Source organism: Orcinus orca, chromosome 12 (genome assembly GCF_937001465.1).
Source record: "Orcinus orca chromosome 12, mOrcOrc1.1, whole genome shotgun sequence".
Lineage (NCBI taxonomy): Eukaryota > Metazoa > Chordata > Mammalia > Artiodactyla > Delphinidae > Orcinus > Orcinus orca.
Genome location: NC_064570.1, coordinates 296,779 through 320,554, shown reverse-complemented (window position 1 = coordinate 320,554; position 23,776 = coordinate 296,779).

Below are 23,776 nucleotides of genomic sequence, written 5' to 3'. Positions count from 1 at the left end.
TGCCCGCTCCTGCGAGGCGGAGGTGACGCCCCCCGGGCCTGTCCCGGCACTGCCATTTCCACGCTTGTCTTAGCAGGGAAGACGCCCACCTCCAGGACGGCAGGAGCCCAGTGGGTTTTACTGTAGAACCGCGTCCTGAGTGTTTCCTCTTGCGAGGCCCCCAAGGTCACGGTTTGGTCGGAGGGGAGGGTCCAAGTGAGAGGGCTCTGGACACGGAGTTGGGACGGCGTGTCCACCTTGGCTGCCGGGAAGCAGCCCCGCTCGGAGGGGCCTCACCGGGCGGGAGTCCGGTGGCCACCACATGCCGAGAGCGGGGACGGGGTCCCTGCTGCTGTTGCTTGCTGACCCAGCTCCCGCCGGAGCCGATGGATCGGGACACACACAGAGCTGCAGGGATGACGGCAGCACCCGCGACACCCGGGAAGAAGCAGCGCGCGCCGGCGGTACTGCAGGAGCAGACCCGGAAGCGGATGCCCTGGCACACTCCCCGCCCCACACCTGCCCCCTGCTCACCTTTTCTTTGCTCTAGAAAAGTGGAATTTAAGGTCGTTTTTATTCCAATGGCTCTAGTTGACCACTGATCACTGCCTCAGCCTGAAGTGCTGGGACCAGTCACACGTCTGACATCTCTACAGCCCGTTTTGTCTACTTTTTTGGAAGCAAGACCTCACTTCACTAGTGCAGCAGCCCTGAGACAGCACACACCTGTCATCCTACCAGTTAGGAAGTTGAGGGCACAAACGATTTGCCCCAGGTCACGAGCAGCCGAGGGGAAAACTCAGGTAATGACGATTCAAATAAAAGCACAAGGAGCCCTGCCCACCCAAGCATCTGTCCAAGGATTGAGGGGCTCCTTCAAGACAGCGCCAGACCCACCTACAGATCAAACCTCTAGAGAACTAGAGGACGGCCGGGCTGACTTCACCCTCTGTCTGGCTGCCAGCGGGTGCGGAGAACACATCCTGTCCTCAGCTGTCGGAGGAGATGGCACACGGAGACAGTGAAACGCTCTGTATCTGTATTCGGAGACGCCTCCTATTGGACCCGCAGGAAAACCCGTAAGCACTCCTGTGACAGCGCAGCGACTTCCACCCGGAGGGGCGAGTGGTCTGCCGAGTGCGGGGAGAGTCAGCGGAAGGGCTGGTGGGGCCGGGCCTGCAGGGAGCACGCAGATGTGGAACCCAGCACGAATCCACACAGCGCCTGCAGCCGAGCTGCTGCTGAGTAGAGGGCATGCAGACTGGGCTTGCCTGTTCTCCGCCCCGCTGCCCCAAAAGGGGCAGACACAGGGCAAGGATTCCAGGCCAGCTTCCAAAGGATCCAGATTCCCCGACGGCGGCGGCAGCAGGGGAGAAAGGTGTATTGTGTGGGCAGAGGGGCCTGAGATAGGACCTGCTGTGTTTGCGATCAAGTGACTTAAGAGTCTGCAGGCAAATTAGAGGAAAAACTGGCTTTGTAACGTCAATTAACACACTTGGTTTAAAGGCACGGTTGAGACAAGCTAAGAGCAGGGGCAAATTCCCGTCCTCCTGGTCAGCAGGAGACGGTCGCCCACCCGGGACGACCAGGCTCCAGCACAGGCTGGCTGAGGAGCTTCCATTAACAGCCCTGCAAGCAGGTGGCTGGGGAGGGGACGGTGACGAGGGGCTCACTGCTGGGTAGCTGCCCCCGATGTGTATGGGGCCCAGCCAGAGGTGCCCGACGGCAGAGACAGGTGTGGTCACTGAAATATTACCAGCAAAGCCCATCTCTTAGAGGCCGACTTCACTGCAGAAAGTACAGTTTTGCAACGATGTTCCCATGGGTTTCACCTCTATCAGACTTGAGGGTCCTCCTCCCAGGCCAGGGTCTCTTCCCTGAGCACAAGCCTGTGAGGACGACCCAGAAGGCTCTGCTCTGAGCCCTGGAGATTCCTCTTTCCTGGAAATCTCAAAACAGCCAAGAGCGTTCTGTTGTGTCCTTCGAAAAAGTTGATTTTTGCTTTTTTTCCCCAATACGGAATAATGCCTAATGTTAAACATGCTTTTGCAAACCAAGAACCCCACTCCCACCCCAGGAGCAGCAGCCTCTCCTGTCCTCCGGAGGGTCCCGACCGGGGCGCCAGGCAGGCGGCCGGTGGTGCCAGACTTGCCCGAGGCCCGAGGCCCTTGAAGGCCTGAGACCAGCATGACGCGGAGAGGCCGGGAAGCAGCCCAGGCGCGCGAGCACCCACCAGCTTAAAGCCTCTTCCGTCACGGCACCTCATTCTCGTTTGGGGGCAAAAACAGCTTCCAGCTTCAGCCACTCACCAGAGCCACAGCCTCTGAGACCTGCATCCTGGGTGGGTCGGAGCCTCTCGAGCCCCTGGTGAAACAAACATCATGTATGTAGACGCAGAAGTAGTGGAGGCATAGATACAACTGTGTGCTCAGGTAGGCCATCGGCCTGAGCAGCTCGCCCAGGGACCAGAATCCCCGCCACGTGGACGCGTGACAGGCAGTGTCACCCACAGAGAAGCTGGTACCATGCAGACCCTGAGACGGGTGGGCACCACTGGAAACGCTCAGACGCCGTGATGCTGTGGCAGACGCAAGCCCCCAGTTGCCGAACCCCGGCTTGGTGGACCTCGGAATCTGCTGGTCACCAACCCCAGGGCTCGCACCCAGGTCGAGGGAGCCCTCACAGCTGCAGCCTACACCTCCACTGCACCGGCCCCCCTGCTCTTGGCCTCCTGCAGCCCCAGCTTCTGTCCCCGAGCCTCCCAAATTCTCAAAACTCACAGTCAGCAAAGCTCCCCCGTCCCGTCGCCTCCTCTCACACAACCTCCATCTGCCCTCTGGGCACCTGCCCTCTGGACTCCACCTTAAGCCAACGGTCAAGGCAAACTCCCCAGCTGCGGGGCCACGTGTGCCTGGAGCCTCCTTCCCAGGGCAGCCTCTCACCGCTCCCCACGGCCCTTCCAGCCCCCCGGATGTCCAGACGCCAATCTATGGCTCACCTGTGCCGGGCCCTCCCTCCTAACCCCGCATCCCCACATGCACCGCGCCCCACCCATCATCCAGGGGGACCCCGCACGTGGCCATCTTCCTCACCTCATCCCCAAAGCCCCCAAACTCCCCCTGAGCCCTCTGCCCCCCACCTGCACACACAGCACTGCCCGCAGAGCCCTATGCCTGCTCACGTCCAGCTCTGCTGATTCCTGGCCCACACCCACCTCCCTCCATCACCCATCACCGTCTTCCAGTGTCATGACGTCAGGAAAGCCTTCCTGGGTCCCGGCTCCGCCCTGGGCACCATTTCCCCTCTGAGTTCCCTCTTAGGACTCCAGCATTTTGTACCTTGTAATTTGTTATTTACATACAAGTTACAACCCCGTGCAGGCAGAAGCTGGGCCTTACTCATCTTTCTAAGAGCAAAACAAACATCTGTCTAATCAAATTTAGCACCAAACCCAAAGCATTATTTTAAATTTCCTTTTAAGATGCACGCAAGCCAGTGGTCTGGGCCAGACAGGAGGTCAGAGCGGGCAGGACCCAGGCAGGAGTTGGGGCCAGGATTCTAGCCCAGCTTCCCGGCCTGGTTCCACATCTGTCAGGTGTGAAGACTGGACTAAGTGGGCGTTTCCCAAGCTTGAGGGGTGAGTCACCTGGGATTTGGCTGCAATGCAGATTCTGATGAAGAAACTCTGGGGTGGGGCCTGAGACTCTGCATTTCTAATGAGCGCCCAGGTGATGGGGGTACTCCTAGTACTGGGACCACACCTTGAGTAGTGAGGAACCTTCTAGAACCTTCCAGAGCTAATGTCCCATGAGAGGCAAAAGAAAGTTGTGGCCAAGGCCTCGACTCCAGAGTTTGCATCCCAGCTCTTACGACCCGGTGACCTTGGGCAGGCCCCTTCGCACCCCTAAACCACAACGTCCTTACTGGAAACAGGAACTAACGCCCTTGGCTGCTGTAATAAATACAGAAATAACTCACATAGAGGCTGGCCCTGTACTTGGCTGGGAAAGGCCTCTACAGACCAGCTCTCACCTTGATTTTGGGAACTCCTCATCTCAGCAGCCTCCTTAGGGTCCCAGGGTGCAGACAAGGACGCCCTCCACCCCAGGGCCAGGTCTCAGGGGCCACCCGCCAGCTCACTGCCCCTCTGACCAACAGGGTGTCCGGAGTGTCCGTCCTTTCTCTAGCCCAGCTCCAAGCGCCTCCCTGCCCTCAGCATCTCTGTCCTGGGCAAGAGGCCATGAGCTGCAGGAACAGGACGTGGAGGAGGAAGTCTTCTGTTGTGTAAACACAGCCCTGGGTTTGAGGTGGATGAATTCAGCCAAAGAGCCAGCGCCATGGTCGGCGCCTTTTAGAGCAGCACACAGAGTTTCTGCAAACCAGGCCTCTTTCCAGAGACGGCGCCTGACACCCACAGGAAAGAGAACGAAGGCTGTATTTCTGATGCAGCAACCACACACAACGAGGCTCGGACTACAATGTTGGGAACTCGGCTAAAGTGCTCACAAGGCCCCTCCTGCACATCCAGGCCTCGCCAGGTGCCTCTGCTGGAACAACAACGAGCAGGGTTTAAGCACCTAGGATTTCCCACCTGCTGTGTGCACACGCCCTGCACATCGTGCAGGTCGGGGAGCACAGACACCGCGCAGCAGTGGCCCCGCTGGAACAGGCACTCGATAAGCAAGAGTCATTAAGGACTTAGTCTGCTCGGTGCTCCAGTAACACCAGTGAGTGCCTTCTGCTTACACTGGTGCTGGCGCGGTCCACACTGCTGGTCAGCTCCACTTGTGGAGACACGCAGAAGTGAGGGTGTGTTTCCGTGCAGCTGTGTGAGAGCACAGAGCACACCATTCCTGGTGAGCTAGAAGCCCACAGATTTCTGTCTGTGCCACCGGGACGTTGGTGATGTGGGATGCTGGAGGCCACGCCTCGCCCTGCAGGCAGTGGCTGTACTCAGGGCCACCAGGGCCAGCACAGCCTGTGCTGGGGCAGAGTCCCAGGTACCACAGAAAAGCTGAGGCTACAAGGAAGGGGAGGCTGGGGCTCTCCCCAGACTGAACGACCCAGATGCTGACAGGGAGGCCGCTCCCGGGAGCGCTGCAGGCTGGAAAGGCCTCCATTCCTGAGAGAAGAGGTGCCTCCCAGGCGCCACGCCGGGAGAAGCCCTGCTCTTGGCTGTGGCCCCTGTTTTCCACTAACCGTACGTTTCCCAAGCATTTCCCACCCACACGCCCTCCGAGGATATTTCTGTCAAATGAACCTAATACTTCCTCCAGTTAACAATCCAGAACGAGGTGCCCCCGCCCTTCTGAGAGCCCACACTCCCCAGCTGCAGCCCGGGGCTTTCCAGGGTGCAGGACCCCGGTGGCAGGCAGGGCTGGGCTGCTTCCACAAGATGCAGGAGGCTGCTTCCCATCAACGAGTGGGGTCCGGGAAGCCTGGAGCTGTGGGAACCGGCTGCCGGGAGGTGCCCCAGCCCCACTCAACAGAGCCCACAGGCCCTGCTGGGCATATCTCACTGCAGCCCTCGGCCCTGCCCTGTGCCCCCTCCTCGTAACCCCCATGGGGCCCCCCAGCTGGGGCTTTCGGTCTGACAGCACCGTGCAGGTGTGTGGTTGACGCTTTCGATCACAGACGACGGAACTGACCTTCCGACGGTGGGCACGACTAGGCAGTTTAACGCACGTGTAGATTTGAGTAACCGCGTAATCAGGATGCCGATTCCCAGTGGAACCCCCTGCAGCCACGCTCCGCCCCCCAAAGCCCTGCCCACGGGCTTCCCTCTAGCCTGGTCTTGCATCTACTTTCGTCACAAACGGGAGGACGTGGTAGGCCACCTCCAAGTGTGGATTCTCTCACTCAGCAGAACGCCTCTGCGTGGCATCCACATTGCTGCACGAGTCGGCACCGTCGGCTGAAAAAAACACAGCGTGAGAGTCGTGAGTTAAGTTCTATTTGGGGCAAAATGAGGACTATAGCCTGGGAGACAGCATCTCCAGTAGCTCTGAGCAACTGCTCCAAAGGGGGGGGGGGTGTCAGTGTATGTGTGCTTTTGATGAAGAGGGGGTCCATGCAATCAAACACACATTTCTGCAGAAGGTCACGGCTAGTCACAAGGCGTAGATGTCACCATTAACAATTTTAGTGCTTTTCTACACATGAGGAGATGCAAGAATTGAGCTCATAAAATCTTCTCCTGAAAATATCGAACTATCTGAAGGCCTGTTCAGCCAGTTTTTCCCAGAGCACAAGTGCCTCACTCCTGCTCTACCCTGAGCTCCTTTCAGGGGGTGTTGAAAGTCAGCGGTGGCAGCAGCTTGCGACCAAATCCTTGTAGAAGCAGAGGGCAAGGGACAATTTTTTGTTGGCAGCGTCCACTGTTCCTCACTGCTGAGTGGTGTTCATGGTGTGGATGGATCACAGTTTATCTCTTTACCCAAGGAAGAACATTTGAGTTGTTTCCAGTTTTTGTCAATTATGAATACAACTGCTGTAAACATTCACGTACAGGGTGACCATAAGTTTTCATTTCTCCACAGTAAATACCGATTGCTGGATCATGCGGAATGGCCGCGTTAAACTCTAAGAAACCACCCTTCTGTGTTCCAAAGCGGCTGATCCGTTCTGCATTCCCACCAGAGACGCATGAATGATCCAGACCCACGTCCTCATCTGCACTTGGTGTTGCCAGTATTTTTTACTTCAGCCATTTAGATGTGTGATGGGATCTCTGCTGAATTCGTAACTTGCAAATATTTTCTGCCACTCTGTAGCTTGTCTTTTCATTCTCTTCACAGAACAAAAGTTTTTCATTTCAATAAAGTCCAATCCAATGTTTCTAAAGGATTGTGCTTTTGGTGTCATGTTTGTTCAAAAGGCTATTCTCCATTGAATTGCCTTTGAACCTCTGCCAAAGTCTCTTGGCCTTGCCTGTGTGGGTCTATTTCTGGACTATCTATTCTGTTCTGTTGATCTATATATCTATCTTTGCCAATCTCATACTAAGTTACAATAGCTTTTAAAATTGGATAGTATGATTCCTTCAACTTTATTATACTTTTTCAAAATCATTTGTCTATTCTAGTTTTCCTGTTCCATATAAATGTTAAAATTGGCTTCTCTATATCTACATGCAAAATATGTCTGGGATTTATAGTGGAATTGCATTAACCATGTAGTTAATTTGTGGAGAATTGATATGCTTACTACATTGAGTTTTCCAATTGATAAATATAGTATGTGTCTTCATTTATTTAGTCCTTTGATTTCAATAACATTTTGTAGTTTTCAATATGCAGATCCTATACATATTTTGTTAGATCTGTGACTAAATATTTCACGTTTTGGTGATCTTATAAGTGGTATTCTTATTTTAATTTCAGTTGTCATTATTGATTTCTACTCTAGATTAGGATTTATATATATATATATACATATATATACATTGACCTTGTGTCTTATAAGCTTGCTAAACTCACATATTAGTTCTAAGAGATTTTTTTCTGTGTATTTCTTGGGGTTTTATACGTAGACAGTCACATTGTCTATGAATAGGAATAGTTTTATTTCTTCTTTTCCAATCTGCATGCCTGTTCCTGCCCTGGCTAGTGCTTCCAATACAATGTTGAATAGGAGAAAGGAGAGTGGACGTCCTCATCTTCATCCCAATCTTGGGGTAAAAGCATTAATCAGTCTTTCACCATTAAGTATAAAGTTAACTGTAGGTTTGGTTTTTTGTTTTTGTTTCTTTGTATCTGCCCTTTATCAGGATGAGGAAATCCCCTACTGATCCTGGCTTACTGAGAGTTTATCATGAATGGATGCTAAATGTTGTTAAAAGCTTTTAATGTATCAGTTGATATGATTATGTAGTTTTTCTTCTTTAGACTGTTAATATAACGGATTATGTTGATTGATTTCTGACTATTGAACCATCCTTGCATTCCAACAATAAGCTTCACTTGGTTGCAATATATCTATATCTAAATATGGATTCATTCACTAATTTTTTTTAAGGATTTTTGAACCCATATTCATAAAGGATATCGACCTGTAGTTTTCTTATACTGTCTTTGTCTGGTTTTGGTATCAGCATAATGTTGGCCTCGTAAAAGGGGTTGAGCGATTTTTCTTCCTCTTCTGTTTTCTGAAAGTTATTTTTGTAGGATTGATGTTTTTTTTTCTTTAAGTTTTTGGTAGGATTTGACAATGAAATCATCTGGGTCTGGAGTTCATAGCATCCTGCTTATCCATTTAAGGTTTGCAGGTTCTGTATTGACACCTCCTCTTTCGTTCCTGATATCACTATTGTGTCTTCTCTCTTTTTTTCTTTGTCTTTGCCTTTGTTCTTGTCAGTATTGCAAGAATTTTGATCAGTTAATCATCTCAAAGGACCAGTTTATGGTATCATTGGTTCTTCTAAATTGTCTTTATGTTTTCAATTTTATGTCTGCTCTTATATTAATTTCTTATATTTATTTTGCTCTTTTTTTCAAATTTGTTAGATTTGAAGCTTAACAATAATCTTTTGTTTTGAGTTCTTTTTTCTAATACCAACATTGAATGCTCTACTTTCCCCTCTAAGAATTGACTGCAACCACAAATTTTGATATACTGTATTTTCACTGTCACACAGTTTTCTAATATTTCCTAATTTCTCAATATTTTATAATTTCTCTTGAGACTTCCTCTTCAACCCAAGGATTACTTAGGAGTGTTTTGTTTGATTTTAAAGTATTTTGAGATTTTCATGTTCTCTCTTTTTTATTGACTTCTAGTTTAATTCCATTAAGGTCAGAGAACATACTTCGTATAATTTCAATTCTGTTCAATGTCTTAAGGTTCGTTTTTTGACCCAGAATATAGTCTGTCTTGGTTGATGATTCATGTGCACTTGAATATAATGTGTTTTCTATTGTTCAGTTATGCTACATAAATGTCAATTTGATACTGTTGGTTGATGTTGCCGTTCAGGTCATCTGTATCTTTACAAAGTTTCTGTCCACTAGTTCTATCAATTATTGAAAGGAGAGTGCTGAGGTCTTCAATTATAATTGTATATTTGTGTATTTCCCTTTCAGCTCTGTCATTTTTACTTCATGTATTTTGAAACTCTGAAGTTAGGTGCATACACTTTTAGGATTGTTACGTCTTCTTGGTGAATTGGCCCTTTTATTATTATGTAATGTTCCTCTTTATCTCTGGAGATTTTCTTTGCTCTGAAGTCTACTTTGTCTAATATTGGTATAGCCACTCCTTCTTTTAATTAATGTTTGCACTGTATATGTTTCTATCCTCTTACTTTTAACCTCCCTATATCATTATATTTGAAGGGAGCTTCTTGTAGATTACATAGAGTTGGGTCATGTTTTTCAAACTTTCTAACAATCTGCCTTTTAACTGCTGTGTTTAGATTATTAACATTTAATGTAACTATTAGGTTTGGACTTAGAGCTACCAGTTTCTAATTTGTCTTCTGTTTGTTCCCTATGTTTTACACCCTTTCACTTCCCCTTTCCTGCGTTCTTGTGGGTTATTTGAACTTTTTATAACTCCATTTTATCTATTGTGTGTTAACTATATCTCTTTGACTAGTGTTATTAGTAGTTGCTCTAAGGATTACAATGTACGTACTTAACTTTTCACAGTCTAATTAGAATCAGTATTTTGCCATTTTGGGTGGAAAGTAGAAATCCTGCCTCATATAGGGTCTTTTACTCTCCCTTTTCTTTTTTTTTTAATCATTTTTATTTTTTAGCCACTCTGCACAGCATGTGGGACCTTAGTTCCCCAGTCAGGACTCGAACCCACACCCACTGGATTAGAAGCATGGAATCTTAACCACTGGACTACTAGGTAAGTCCTTACTCTCCCTTCTTTATGTTGTATTTCACTTGGGTGCACCAAAAACCCCGTGAGATGGTGTTATGAGTTTTGTTTTCATAAACATACTTTAAAGAGCTCCAGAGGAGAAGAAGAATCTAGTATATTTGCTCAGGTACTTACCATCTCTGCTGCTCTTCTTTATGAACTGGAGTTCCATTTTCCTCCTGGTGCCATTTCCCTTATGTCCAAAGCACTTACTTTAGCAATTCTTTTGAAGTAGGTCTGATGGCAAAGTTCTCTTAGTTTTCCTTTATTGGAATATGCCTGTATTTTTACCTTCATTACTGAGGGACACGGAATTCTGTGTTGATAGTTTTTTCTTCTCTCAGCACTTGAAAAATATTATGCTGCTTCCTTCTGGACCTCAAAGTTCCTGATAAAAAAGCCACTGTTACTCCTATTGCTTTTCCCTGTAGGTAAGGTGTAGCTTTTATCTGGCTGTCTTCAAGGTTTTTTCTTTATCTTTAGTTTTCAGAAGTTTGATTATAATGTGTCTTGGCATGGATTTCTTTGAGTTTATCCTGTTTGGAGTTACTCTTCCTCTTGAATGTGTAGATCTGGGGGAGTTTTCTTGCCAAATTTGGGGAATTTTCAGTCATTATTTGTATGGTTGGCAGAATTCTAACTTGGCCCCCTGATTCCTGCTCCCTGTTCTATACTCACCTTCTCACAGTTATTCAATCAAACATTAATCTAGGTGCTGGTGTGTAGGGATTTTGAGCTATAGTTAAAGTTGAAATCAACTGACTTTAAGAAAGGAAGATTGGGACTTCCCTGGTGGCGCAGTGGTTAAGAATGCGCCTGCCAATGCAGGGGACATGGGTTCGAGCCCTTGTCCGGGAAGATGCCACAGGCCGTGGATCAACTAAGCCGATGTGCCACAACTACTGAGCCTGCGCTCTAGAGCCCTCGAGCCACAACTACTGAGCCCGTGAGCCACAACTACTGAAGCCCACAGGCCTAGAGCCCATGCTCTGCAACAAGAGAGAAGCCACCACAATGAGAAGCCCGCACACCACAACGAAGAGCAGCCCCCACTCGTTGCAACTAGAGAAAGCCTGCACGCAGCAACAAAAGACCAAACGCAGCCAAAAAAAAAGAAAAAGAAAGAAAAAGAAAAAGAAAGGAAGATTATCCGGAATGAGCCTGACCTAATCAAGAAAGCCATCAAAAAGAAACTGGGCTTTTCCTGGAAGCACTGGAATCATAATTGGGCTTTGATACAAGGGTGATCCTCCGTTGCTAACTCTGCGATGGGGAGAGGCAGGAACACAGGCAGCCTCCAGTAACTGAGAGCAGACCCCAGCAGACACCCCACAAGGAAGGTGGGACCTCGATTTCAGCCAGGTGAGACCCTGAGTAGAGGACCCAGCCAGGTGAGCCCAACTTCTCACCCACAGAGAACAGGACAATAAATGGTGTTGTTTTAGGCCATTAGGTTTGTGGTAATCCATCACCTGGCAAGAGAAAATACTTCTCCAGACATTTCCTTCCCTGGGCTCCTTCCGCTCCTGCTGGGACCCCATGACACAAATGCTAGACCTTTGGTCATGTCCCATAGGTCTCTGGGGCTCACTCCTTTTTTAAAAATCTTTTTTCTCTCTGTTGCTCAGCTTGGCTAACTGTCTCTCTCTTCAAGTCCACCAACTCTCTCCTCTGTCCGCTCTGTTATTGACCACATCCTGAGAGGTGTGTGCCTGTTCATTTCAGTTCACGTATTTTCAGTTCTAAATTGTCCACGTGGTTCTCCTGTATACCTTCTGTCCCTTTGCTGAGACTCCCCGCCTTCCATCCGCGAGTGTTCGCTTGTCAGGATGTTCGCATAGCGGCTGCCTTAGAGTCTTTCTCAAACAATTCCGACATCTCCGTCCTCTTAGCACTGAGATCTGTTGATTTGTTCTTCCCCATGATAGTTGTGATTATCCTGATTCTCCACGTGCCAAGTAACATTTTATTATATCCTAAACCTCTTGAGTATTGTGTCATGAGACTTTGAATCTTCTTTAAATACTCTGGAGAATGTTATTTTTGAGTTAGCCGGAGGTTGAACTGGCTCGCTGGATTCAAGCTACAAGCTCCAACCTGCCTTCTGTGGGCTGTGGTTCTAATGTCAGTTCAATTTTCAAGCTTCTGCAGGTCTGTTGCATGTGTGCCCCACACACAGGCCAGTCTGGGGCCAAGTGCCCAAAGGACAGACAGGACGGAGCAGTGGCATTCGCGTGCCCTCCTGTCACCTCAGCCCTCAAGACAGAAAGGAAGCTCCCATTCTCTAGAGCACCAGGTGTGGAAGCTCCTTCTGCTGTTGCTGCCACAGCAGCTACCGAGGGACAGCCTGGGGCCAAGGAACAGAAAACATGAGGACAAGGGAAAAACAGGGTTTCGCCACACTGAGTGGACATTAGGAGTCGCGTCTCCTGCTCCATGAGCCAGGACTAGAGGCTTCTGGGTTCTTTCCGTCTGTCCCGTGTCCACTATTCAGCTTGAGGCTACAGTCAGTAAAGATGGGGACAACAGAAAGGAACAAAGGTAAGCTCACTGCCAGTTACGTGACTTACTTTTCAGAGTCCCTCACTGCTGCTCCAAGCCCCTGTCAAGGTCAAGGTAGCTGCAGTGAGCAGCAGTGGCAGGGCGGGTGCAATTACTCCATTTTACCCAGAACCAGACCACCAGAGACAGTTTTGAAAATTGGATTTTGGTGCAATTATTTTCTCATTGACTTGCATGGAAACTGCCTTTATTTTCAGTTCTGGTTGGCTTATAAGTGGGGAGACTCCAAAGGTTTTAGATTTGGTTTCTCTGTCTCTTGGGCTCTCCGTAAAGCAGTAAACAGACATCCACATGTGCTGGAAGAACAATTCTTTCTTTAATAAAACCCTCATAAATCCTTTTGCAAACAGAAGTCCACTTAATGTGAATAATTACAGCCTAATCCATTTTGCACACTAGGTACCTAAATAAAATAAGACTTAGATGAATAGTCGTCCTCTAGACTAAGTAAGTCTTTCTGGCTGAGACAAAGTCAATTTCATACGCATTTTTTAGTTTGTGCACGGATATCCTGCAGAGTAAAGGATCAACCCAATAGTCTAATGCACAGGTCAGCAAACTATGGCGTGTGAGCCAAATGTGGCCGGCAGCCTGTTTTTGTAAGTAATATATTATTGGAACACACACAATTGTCTATTTCACCTACAACAGAGACTATATGGCTTGCAAACCTAAAATATTTCCTTTCTGGCCCTTTACAGATAAAAATTTACCAACTCCTGGTCTATAGACTGTAAAAACTGTAAACAGAATTCTATACAGGATATAAATAACCTGACCTGCTAGCACCTGCCTCCTATTTCTGCACCCAAGGCAGACATTCCTAATCAGTCCCTGCTCCCCCTGCTGCTGAGCGATAGCCTCCCTCAGAATCCTTCTACACTCCAGGTAGCTCCAACCAAGTTATTTAAAATTAGCATATCAGACGAAAACCATCTGCCATGTCTATTATAGGCTATGGTTGGAAGAAAGCAGCTAAGTAACAGAAAAATCTAAATGTGACTTGCACACCTAAAGGCAGAGGCAGATCAGATTTTGGAGCGCCTGAAACATATAACCTGGGAGCCCCCTCGTTAGGAACATTCAAAATCATGAATATAAAATTCCTACAGGGCCTTAGAAGGGCCTGTGCAAGTAAGGGGCTGGGAAGTGTAAACTTCACTGGCTTTGTGGTAAATCTGTCTTGTTAGGCTCTGAATGTCCCAAACGCTTGGCACCACCCCAAAACTCCTACACCGACTTTGGGGTATGTGGTCCCCAGCCTAACGCGTTGCTCTTAGCATTTCCTGGTTGGCGCTGATGCACGTGTAGGAAGAAGAAACTCCGACGTGAAGCAAGCAGGAGTAACACACGACCCGGTCCGTTGAATATGGCATCTGGTAACATGGTCATCTTAATGCAGGCTTCCAGCTAAAATGAGTGTAGCTGTGTACGTGTGCCGGACCCAGGCTGCATGCAGGCATGCACTCTCTGGCTGCCCAGAGACCACAGTGACACTGAGACTGGCAGAGAAGACCGTCTCTTGAGTCAAAACCTTAGCCACCTGGAAGGCGGAACTGAGTTCTCGGCTGACAAGGCTTCTGGAGGCCAGGAGCGCCCAGGACCCAGCCAGAGGGCCTGGGAGCCACCCTTCTGGGACACTGGCAGTACAGGTGCCCGAACTTACCCTCTGTGCCCAGTCAGAAGAAGAGCAGACCCTACAACCAGCCAGGAGAGCCTAGGGCTGACTCAGCACCTAAGCATACAATTGTCAACTGATGGATTAGCCATGGTCTCGGCTTTGTCTCCGACTCATTTTGTGAATGAGTAAATCAGTTTATCACCCTGAACCTCAGTTTCCCCAAATGTAAACTGAGAATAATAAAAATATCTTGCCTCTGGGTTTGTTCCAAGGATAAAATAAAATTGTGGACATGAGGATCCATGATGACTATTCAGATGTGAACAAGGAAGATTCCAAAGATGCCTCTGTGATGCTGCTTCTCAACTGTTGCCTGAAACTTTTATAATCTTCAGGTGAAAAAAGCCTTCCTTAGCACACCAACTGAGAATTCACAGATAAAAAGATGACAGATCTGTAGACAGTGACCTTTGTTGAAAGAGAAAACAAAAAAGGGAAGATATTCACTATTTGCAACTTAGATGATGTGGTAGCCAACCTCAGGGCTGGCCCCAGTTACCGACCCTTGGGGTTCACCCTGTGTAGCCCCCTCCCACACTGGGTAGGGCTGGCCTAGGTAATGGGCAGGACACTTGGGAAATGGTGGAGTAGACTTCCAAGGCTAGGTCACAAAGCTCCGTTGAAAGCGCCCACTGTGGAGGCCGCCGCCAAGTAGACAGAACCCTCAGGAGGACGGGAATGAAGGCCCCCAGCCCACGGCATGTGAGCATGCCACCCTGGCCACAGACTCTGCAGGCCCAGTCACAGAAACAAGACTGAGGGATATGAAAAGGAAGTAACAGATATAAGACCTACAAATTAATAAAAAAGCAGCAGAGTGACAGAAAAATGAACAAAAGACATAAACTGTCACTGAAAATGGATAAACAAACAGCTATAACCATAGATAAGATGCTATAAACTCACAAACAGTAAATTAGGTGCAATGTGACATGCCATCAGATGGCAGATGGCAGATGGCAGAAAGTACATCACTGTCCCGAGGAAGCAGGCCCCGCCTCCAGGCCTTGGCCCCGCCTCTAGGCCTTGGCCGTCTGACTCGCTTTGGCCCCGCCTCCAGGCCTTGGCCATCTGACGCGCTTTGGCCAACAGGATGCCAGCAAGCCAAGGTGTGCTGAGCGTGAGTTTTGCCTTCTGGAGGGTGAGAAGCTTTGTGGAGCACAGCCAAACCCCTCAGGTGAGACTCCTGGGACGCCCCCCACCCCGCCCAGCCAGTGGCACTGTGTGAGGTCCCCAGGTGAGGCCACAAGAACTGCCCAGCTGAGCCCAGCCCAAACGGCTCAGAAATAAAATGGTTGTCATTTTAGGCCACTAAGCTTTTGGGTGGACTGTTACGCAGCAAGAGACTGATAGAGCGAGACAACTTTTCACCAATATATTAACATTCATTCATTAAGTTAACTAATTCATTAATTTCATTCATTCATTCATTAAGGTTATTAAAAATCGATATTTTGTGGTGTTGAAGTGCTTAAATAAACTGGAACTGTCACCAGTGGGAGTTTAAGTTGGTGCAAATCTGTTTTGACGACCCATTTAACAGCAGCTATACAAATGTTAAAGGTCACTGCTCTTGACCTGGCAGCTCCACTTCTAGAGAGTCAGACCCACGGGAGCCCGGGGCGCTTCAATTTACAGCAGAGACCCTGAGGCCCAGAGCGGTGATGAGGGCTGCCTGAGGGCACACAGATGCTGCCCAGGCCTATGTCATTCTGGACGCTTGCGGGAAGACCTTCTTCTGCTCATTACATTTGGGACAAGAGGGAGAAAAACCAGTTTGTTCAGGAAGGTAAAACACAGTTCTCTGCAGGTGACCACCCCTCCCGGAGCCCACACCGGGCCCAGGCACTGCCCCCCGAGGAGCTGCTCCACTTCCCCAACTCCCCATTCTTAGGGAGAACGGGTTACTGCATTAGGGGTTCACTTCACATTTGGGGGCAGCACGTCGCACCTCCTCGGTGTTCTCAACGCTGTTCGGAGCAGGACCTTGCAGGAGGGCCCGGGTACGCCGAGCACGCCCGAGCCCACTGGGCTTCTACGCACCTTGTCGCCCCCACCCCTGTCCTCCTGGTCCTGCCTCATCCCCTATGGTCCCCCCGCCCGTGCCCCTCATCCCCCTTTGCCCCTCCTCGTCCACCTTGGCCCCTCTTGTCCTTCCTGGAAGCTGGAGGAAGAACAGGCGTCCTCACTGGCGGGGGATGGAATGGACACTCGGGTCCAGCCACGTGCGGGGCGGCCCTCGACTCCCAAGGTCTCGGCTTTCGCTGCCCCGATCTCAAAGGTGTCTGATGGTGGGGAACGGGGTTCGGGAAAGCACAGAACCCTCCCTCCTCTCTGTGGGGTGTGCTGTCCGGCCCGCCCACCACCGCAGTCTGGGCGGCGTCCAGCAGACGCTGCAGAGAGCGCACGCTGTGGGGCGGGGCCGCGCACGCGCACGCACACAGTGAGTGGCGCACGCGCACAGTGGCCCGCGCCCAAAGCGACGGTACCCTCAGGCTGTCCGCACTATCCCGCTGGACGGGCACAGGCTCAATGCTCTGGGCTCCTCGGGCTCCCTTAGCCGCGGGGCCGCCAAACAAGCTCTCCGTGGACGCCGTCCTGCACAGCGCGCCCTGGCTGAGCACGTGTCCCCTGCCCTTCCTGACGTGCCCCCCACGACGACGACGTCCCCCCAAGACGACGTACCCTCACGATGACGTCCACCCCCCACGACGACGTCCACCCCCCACGACTACGTCTCCCCCCACGACGACATCCCTTCATGACGACGTTCCCCCCCCCACGACGACGACCGCCCCCGCAAAAACGACACGTTCCCCCCTACTCCCCCACCCATGCGCACTGGACAGCAACAACCCTAAGGACACGCTCTGTCCTTCCTGCGCCCAGGGCCCCTGGGAAGCGCCTGGGGGACTTGGAATAATCCGTGCAGCCGTAACCAAACCAAAGCCTGAGCTCTGAGTCCCACCAGCAAAGCCCCGAAGGTCCTCCTGGTAGCGACACCTGGCGCCGCGCCAGCGGCTGGGATGCGCCCGCGGCAGGCGGGTCACCTCCTGCAGGCTGGGGGCCAGGTTGGAATCGGGCTGCAGCGAGCAGGTCCTGCCCTGGAGGGACTTGGTCCTCCGTCACACTTAGATTCCTCCTCCTGAGGCGACGCTGAGACCTCAGGCCCCAGCGGCCTCTTCCCTCGCGCTGTAAGAGGAAGTGAGGACAGACCCCTTGGAGCTCGGCAGCCCCTTTACCTGTCCAGGCGGGGTCTGAGGCGCTCCACCCCCGCCTTCCTGCTTCCAGCTTCGCACGGGGCCCAGAGCCAGTGCGCCCCAAACACGACCCGACGAGGCTGGACGAGTCTCCTCCGCCCCGGAGCGTCAAGACAGCAGCGGGCCCAGGAGGAGCCCGGACAGGCAGGTTGGACGCAGGGACGTGTGCGTGGAGGCTGCACGACTGTGGACGCTCTGGCTTCATACCCAGTCCAGGAACCCAGAGGCCCCAGAGCTCATGATGAGGGCGAGCCTCAGCAAGAAAGAAGGCAACACTTGCAAGCCCCTGAGGGAGGTGTTTCCCTCCACCAGAGACCTCGGAACATGAGGGGGCGGCCACCTGCCCTCAGAGAGCTGGAAGGGGGAAGAGCGCTGCTGGGCTTCCCTCTGCCCTCGGGACACAAGGAGGCCTGAGGTCCCCACTGTGGCTCCACGTGGCTCCCCTCCCGTCTGTGCTGGGCAGGGAGGGGGCCTGCATTCTCCATCTCCCGAGCATCTTCTAAATCCTTCTTCTCTTTCAAGCCCCAGAGGAGGATTCCCCCCAGCCCCGCCAATAAAACCTTGTCCGCAGGAGCCCACCCGACCCTCAGCCCTGTCTCCCTCTGCCTCGGGTGGGCTCACTGCTCATATGATGCTTGGCCCCTCCCCACCGGCTTAGTCAGGACGGAGTATCTGCCCGCACAGCCCCCTCTCCAGGCTGCAGACTCCGAAAGGGTGGAGACTTCATCTGTCTCAGCTGGTTTTGTCTCCAGCTCTGTACTAGACACTCCTGTGAGTTAACTGACCCATCCACTTACGTGCCTCCTTTCGGCAGTCCGGCTGCACTGTCCACGTGGAAGGGATGTTATCCACCCTCTGAGCTGCCATCAAGGTGCTCCACCACCTGGGTACCCAGCGCGGTACCCAGCTAACAGCATCGACTCACCTGGGAGTCTGTTAGAAGCGCAGAACCAGGGCCTCCCTAACCTGCTGTCAGTATCTAAGTAACAAGTTCCCCGGGTGATGTATGTGCCCCTTAACTGCTGAGAAGCGAGGTCTGCAGGGTGCTCACCCAGCACACGTTAGGGGAGGACATCGATTTACTCTGTCCACGGGCATCGGCGCTTACACAAGGCGTGGTGTTCAGTGACTCTCAGTGGAAGGGCTGGGGAACCACGCTCCAGGCATGACATCGATAGTTCCCTGCACGGTGCCAAGTCCAAGTGCTACTGGATTCTGAGCAGGGAAGACTAAGCTCATTGCTGAAACTGGAATTCCACGTTGCGCATAACCAGGGGAAAGGACACAATCTCTCCCTGTTGTTACAGCATCTGCTCCAGCCTCTATCACTTGGCGCCTAAGATGCGTGTGCCCTTCACACCTCATGACTGTGTATCTCAAGGAGGGAGGTGGGTGTCCTTGGCCATCGCTCTTAGGATCACTCCTGCTCCACGGTCCCTGCTGTGCCTGCAATTCCTCCCAGCCCTAAATCTTCTCATCCCGGATGATGCTGGGTTTAACCACAAGTCCTCAAGTGTCCAACACGCATGCTGAACTGGTACTCTCACTTGAGTCTCATTTTAGAACAAGCTCCTTGTTTTGAATTCTCCTGAAATTTATTGGACTGTTTTCTAGTTTTGTTAAATAATATTGCTAATGGCCAGGCCCGTGGGTGAGAAATCATAACATAGGATAATAAATCCTCCACGGAGAGAGGGAGTCTCAGGAAGACAGAGGACACCCACCAGGGCACTCTCACCCCTGCGACACTTGATTCTAGGCGATGCTTCTTACTCCCTCTGACCTGACTGAAGACCTGTCTTTGAGGACAGTAGGACGCTAGCAGGCCGTGAAAAACGCGCAAGTTCAGCCCCAAGCCCTTCCTGCATCCTAAAAATACAGCCGATTCCTGCAGCAGCTATTTTGGAAAAGGGACAACAAACTGCTTCCTCAAGATGAAAAGGCCCCATGGCCATAAACAGGATCTCAGACCCAGACTCTTGTCAGACGGAGGGTCAAGGCCCAACTCCACACAGAGACCCTGGGAGCTGCCATCTTTCCGGGGCCAAGGGTGGCGGGAGGAGTGATGCCTCTGTTTTTCTTAGTTTTATTTTGTTTTTAAATATAAACTAACTCAGAAAAGGTGGGGCATGAAGAAATATGTGGAGACGGGGAGAGGAGGAATTGGCGAGACTTTACGAGCTGAGTCCTGGCTCGGGTGCCTGTCTGGACGAGTTGCAAAAGCTCCTTTCACCCCATCCACAAACACTGTCAGCCTTGCCCTCAGAGCCTGGCGCCTGGTCTCTTCTCATCTAGAAAGCCCACTCACTTTGAAACTGGGGCTCAGGGACCCCGAGCAAGTCGGCGTCAGATGTGTGTTCTTCACACGAGATCTCTCCTGAGATCTCTCTGTGTTTCCACCAGACGTGACCCCCTGAAGAGGGAGCTGGACTGAGCCAAAGGTCAGGCCTGTTTCTTTTCACAGAGAAAGCCCTCTTCTGACATTGCTCCAGGGCCTCTGGGATACTGGCGTGCCTTCACGTGGCTTCTGAGAGAGGTGAAGACAGAGCAGATGCGGCTGCCCCGTCTCTGCCTCGGCTTCACAAACCATAGAATGAGCGCGCCCGTGGGGAGCGGGCTGAGACCTATAGGGTCACACCCGTACTTCCTAGCGTTCTCTTGGGTCCTGCCCAATGAAAGAGTTGTTTCACTTTTCCGTGTTTCTGTCTTGCCATCAGTAGAGAAAAAACAGTGATCACGGCTCCCAAATTTCCTCATGCACACACAGAGCTACTGTCGCCTCCCAGCCAAGCAGCAGGTCAGCGTCTGCTCTCTTGTGCAGATTCTCCATCTCCAAAACAAGTCCCGGGCCCCCCCTCAGAGGACCCGCCCTCTCTTCCTCCAGGAAGTCTGGGAAGACCTAGTCTATTTCAAGAACTCCTCTGGGGTCCACCTGCTCCTGACCAACCCTGGGGGTTGAGAAGTTCTGTCTGCTTACAGAACTGTTTGGTTCCGTGGGTGTAGCTCTCCAGCAGTTTATGATGCATGCAGCAATTTGCACTTTGGTGTGCTTAGCCTAAGGCAATAGTCCCCCTAAAGAAAAAGGTTACGTAGAAGATGTCCAGTCCAGCACTATAACAGACAGTGACCCTTTAAGAAGAAAAGAAAAAAATCCTAAATGTTACACAGCAGTTTGTAAAGGCCCATTATCATTGTGAAAATACTGGGAATCAAAATTGAATTTTCTGGAGATGAAAACAAACAGGTCAATCTAAAAAAACTGAAATGAGGATAGTATTGGCCCTAAACGCTAGCTTGGCCAGGTGATCACGATTAACATCATTGGTGGAAGCTGTAATAGGGTGTGATGAGAAGGTGCTTCTCTGTGGCATTCTTCCCCAGAACTCGTGACCCCAGTACAACCATGAGAAAAACATCAAACACACATTTAGGAACGTTCTACAAAACCCCCGACCAGTGCTCCTCAAAACTGTCCAAGTCATTAAAAAAAAAAAAAGACTGAGGAACTGCCACAGCTCAAAGGAGCTGAAGGAGCCACGACAGTGCACCGTGGTTCCTGGATGGGATCGGGGAAGGAAAAAGGACTTGAAGGGAAAAAAAGTGAAATCCAAATAGTCTGGAGTGGAGTTAATGTGCCAGGCTACTTCCTTAATGTTGACAAATGTACTGTAGTCATCATGTAAGATATCAAGAACAGGGGAAGCTGAGTGACGGGTGCAGGAAACCTTATACTATCTTTGCAACTTTTCTGTAAATCTAAAATTATTCCAAAATCCTGTTTATTGTTTTAATGGTGTTGGCTTTATCAACAGCAATACTAGGTACCTAAAGAAGCAAACTACCTACGAAGTATGAGGCTAGAATGAAGACACTTGCAGGCATGCAAGGACTGAAATAATGATCTTCCCAAGCACTCTCCTGGTGCTACCAGCAGAGCAAAATGAAGGACTAAATCAAGAAAGCGCCAGGCACGGAATCCAGGAAGCTGCACGCAGCCAGGCAGAGGAAAGTGCTGAGTCAGAGCTCTGCACCAGGCCTGGGGGTTCTAGGCAGAGCAGGGAGGGGGCAGGGCCAATAGGTGTGTGTGTGCTTTGTGGAAGACTTACTGCCGGGCCTTTGAAAGATTTACAGGAACATTTGGAAAAACAGAATGTTCAGTACATAGAAATCTAAAGAAATAAAATCGTAGCTCAATTAGTAAACGCAGGAAAAACCAAAGGTTTACAAGAAATGTGATAATAATATACTACCTGGCTTAGCAGTAAAATACATAAGCTGGTTATTGAAAATTGTGATGTAATTATAGTGAGAATCCAGGGAAAGGATCATGTTAGTGTGAGAGAGGTCAATCTTCCACCAGCCTAAGTGGAAATGGACATTAACTGGGTAAACAGCATATTATTTAAAAATGGTTGTTTCTGGGGAGCAGAACTAGGGCGTGTGGAGAAGAGCAAAGGACTGTGTTTTTACAGAAGTCTTTTAATACTTTTTAGAGAAATTGTATGTATGTATTTAATAATATTTTAAATTTAAAAAATGAAAATGTTTGGGTTATAATGTTGAAAGAGAAAAGCAAAACACTTTGCATATGTAGATTATCAGAATTAGGGCTGGTGTCGAGTGGCGACACTGTTAACAGCCTATCCATTCGGGTTGCTGGCGCCCCGTTCTGATGGCTGGGGACTGTTCTGATGGTTGGTACCTATTCTGATGACCTGTGCCCCTTTAAATGGGATTTTTAATAACCTGTTCACCAGACCAAAACTATGGAAAACGTAGCCTTTTTAAATTTAATTCTAAAAATAAAATGTTTGAGGGCTTCCCTGGTGGTGCAGGGGTTAAGAATCCGCCTGCCAATGCAGGGGACATGGGTTCGAGCCCTGGTCCAGGAAGACCCCACATGCAGCGGAGCAACTAAGCCCGCGAGCCACAACTACTGAGCCTGCGCTCTAGAGCCCGCGAGCCACAACTACTGAGCCCACGTGCCTAGAGCCCGTGCTCCACAACAAGAGAAGCCACCGCAATGAGAAGCCTGTGCACCACAATGAAGAGCAGCCCCCGCTTGCCGCAACTAGAGAAAGCCCACGTACAGCAACGAAGACCCAACGCAGCCAAACATAAGTTAAATATTTTTTAAAAAAAAAAATAAAAATAAAATGTTTGAGGAATACAGTAGCTTTTCACCTGTATGTATATGTGCAGATGCATATGGCATTGAGGAGATACAACAATCAGAAATGACTTTTGGGGACTTCCCTGGTGGTCCAGTGGTTACGGCTCCGCGCTCCCAATGCAGAGCACCTGCGTTCAATCCCTGATCCGGGAACTAGATCCCACGTGCGTGCCACAACTAAGAGTCTGCATGTCGCAGCTAAGAAGCTCGAGTGCCACAACGAAGATCCCCACGTGCTGCAGCTCAGAGCTGGAGCAGACTAAATAAATAAATAAAATAAATATTAAAAAAAACTAAAGTCTAAAAAAAAAAGATTTTTTATAGGTAACGATTACACGTCGTTAATTGTTTTATGCCAATATATATCCTACCAAACAGAACGGTTTCATAAGTAATTGATTTTACAGTAGTTGCCATTGTTATTCATTTATTTTTATTGAAAATGTATTTTCTGTAGTGGAGGAAATTCCCCGAACCCCTGACTATAAGCCCAGCGGCCTCAGTAGCCCCCCCGTCTCCTGCCAACACCTCCTCCCCTTGCCCCTTCGCGGGGACGGTGAGCCCCTCGCCCCGGGGGACGCGCCATCCCCACAGCGCAGCCCGCGGAAGTGGGCGCCCCTGCCGGCCTGGTCCCGGTGGACGTCCCCAGTCAGTGCCCGGCACCGCTCCGGCCCACACGCCCGTTCCTGGGCAAGCTCAGCTGGGAACACGCCAGGCTTTCCTCTCCCGTCCTTAGATGGCCAACCAAGGCCAGCCCTCTGTGGCCCTGCCTTTCCGGTCTCGTCCTTACCGCACAGCCCCTGCGAGGAGCGGTCCGCCGGCTTCCTCTCCTTCCCGCCATCCTACTTGTTCTCAATCGGTTGTCTTCCGGCTTCGGCCCCGTGGCTCCATCCACACGGCTACCCGAGCCTGGTCCACGGCACCTGCGGTCGGGCCTCGGTCCTGGGCCCCTGCTCTGGACCGCGGCCGCAGCCCCTGGACCCTGCCTTCCCACTCCCTGCTCCAGACGCGCCCGTTCCTCTCGCCCACAGCAGCCCCTCCACTGAGGACCCACCCTGCGTGCACCTGCCCCAGCCAGACTGGACCTCCTCCGGGGCCCCGTGTGCTCACACCGAGCCCGCCAGCCGCTCCGCCCAGCCTCCCGACAGCAGCTCCTTCTGCCCTTGCCAGCCGCCCACACACCCAACACGCCAGAGAACCCCGTGGCCTGGCCACGTCTGGCTGGTACTGGCCCGTCTACTTCGTGTCTTC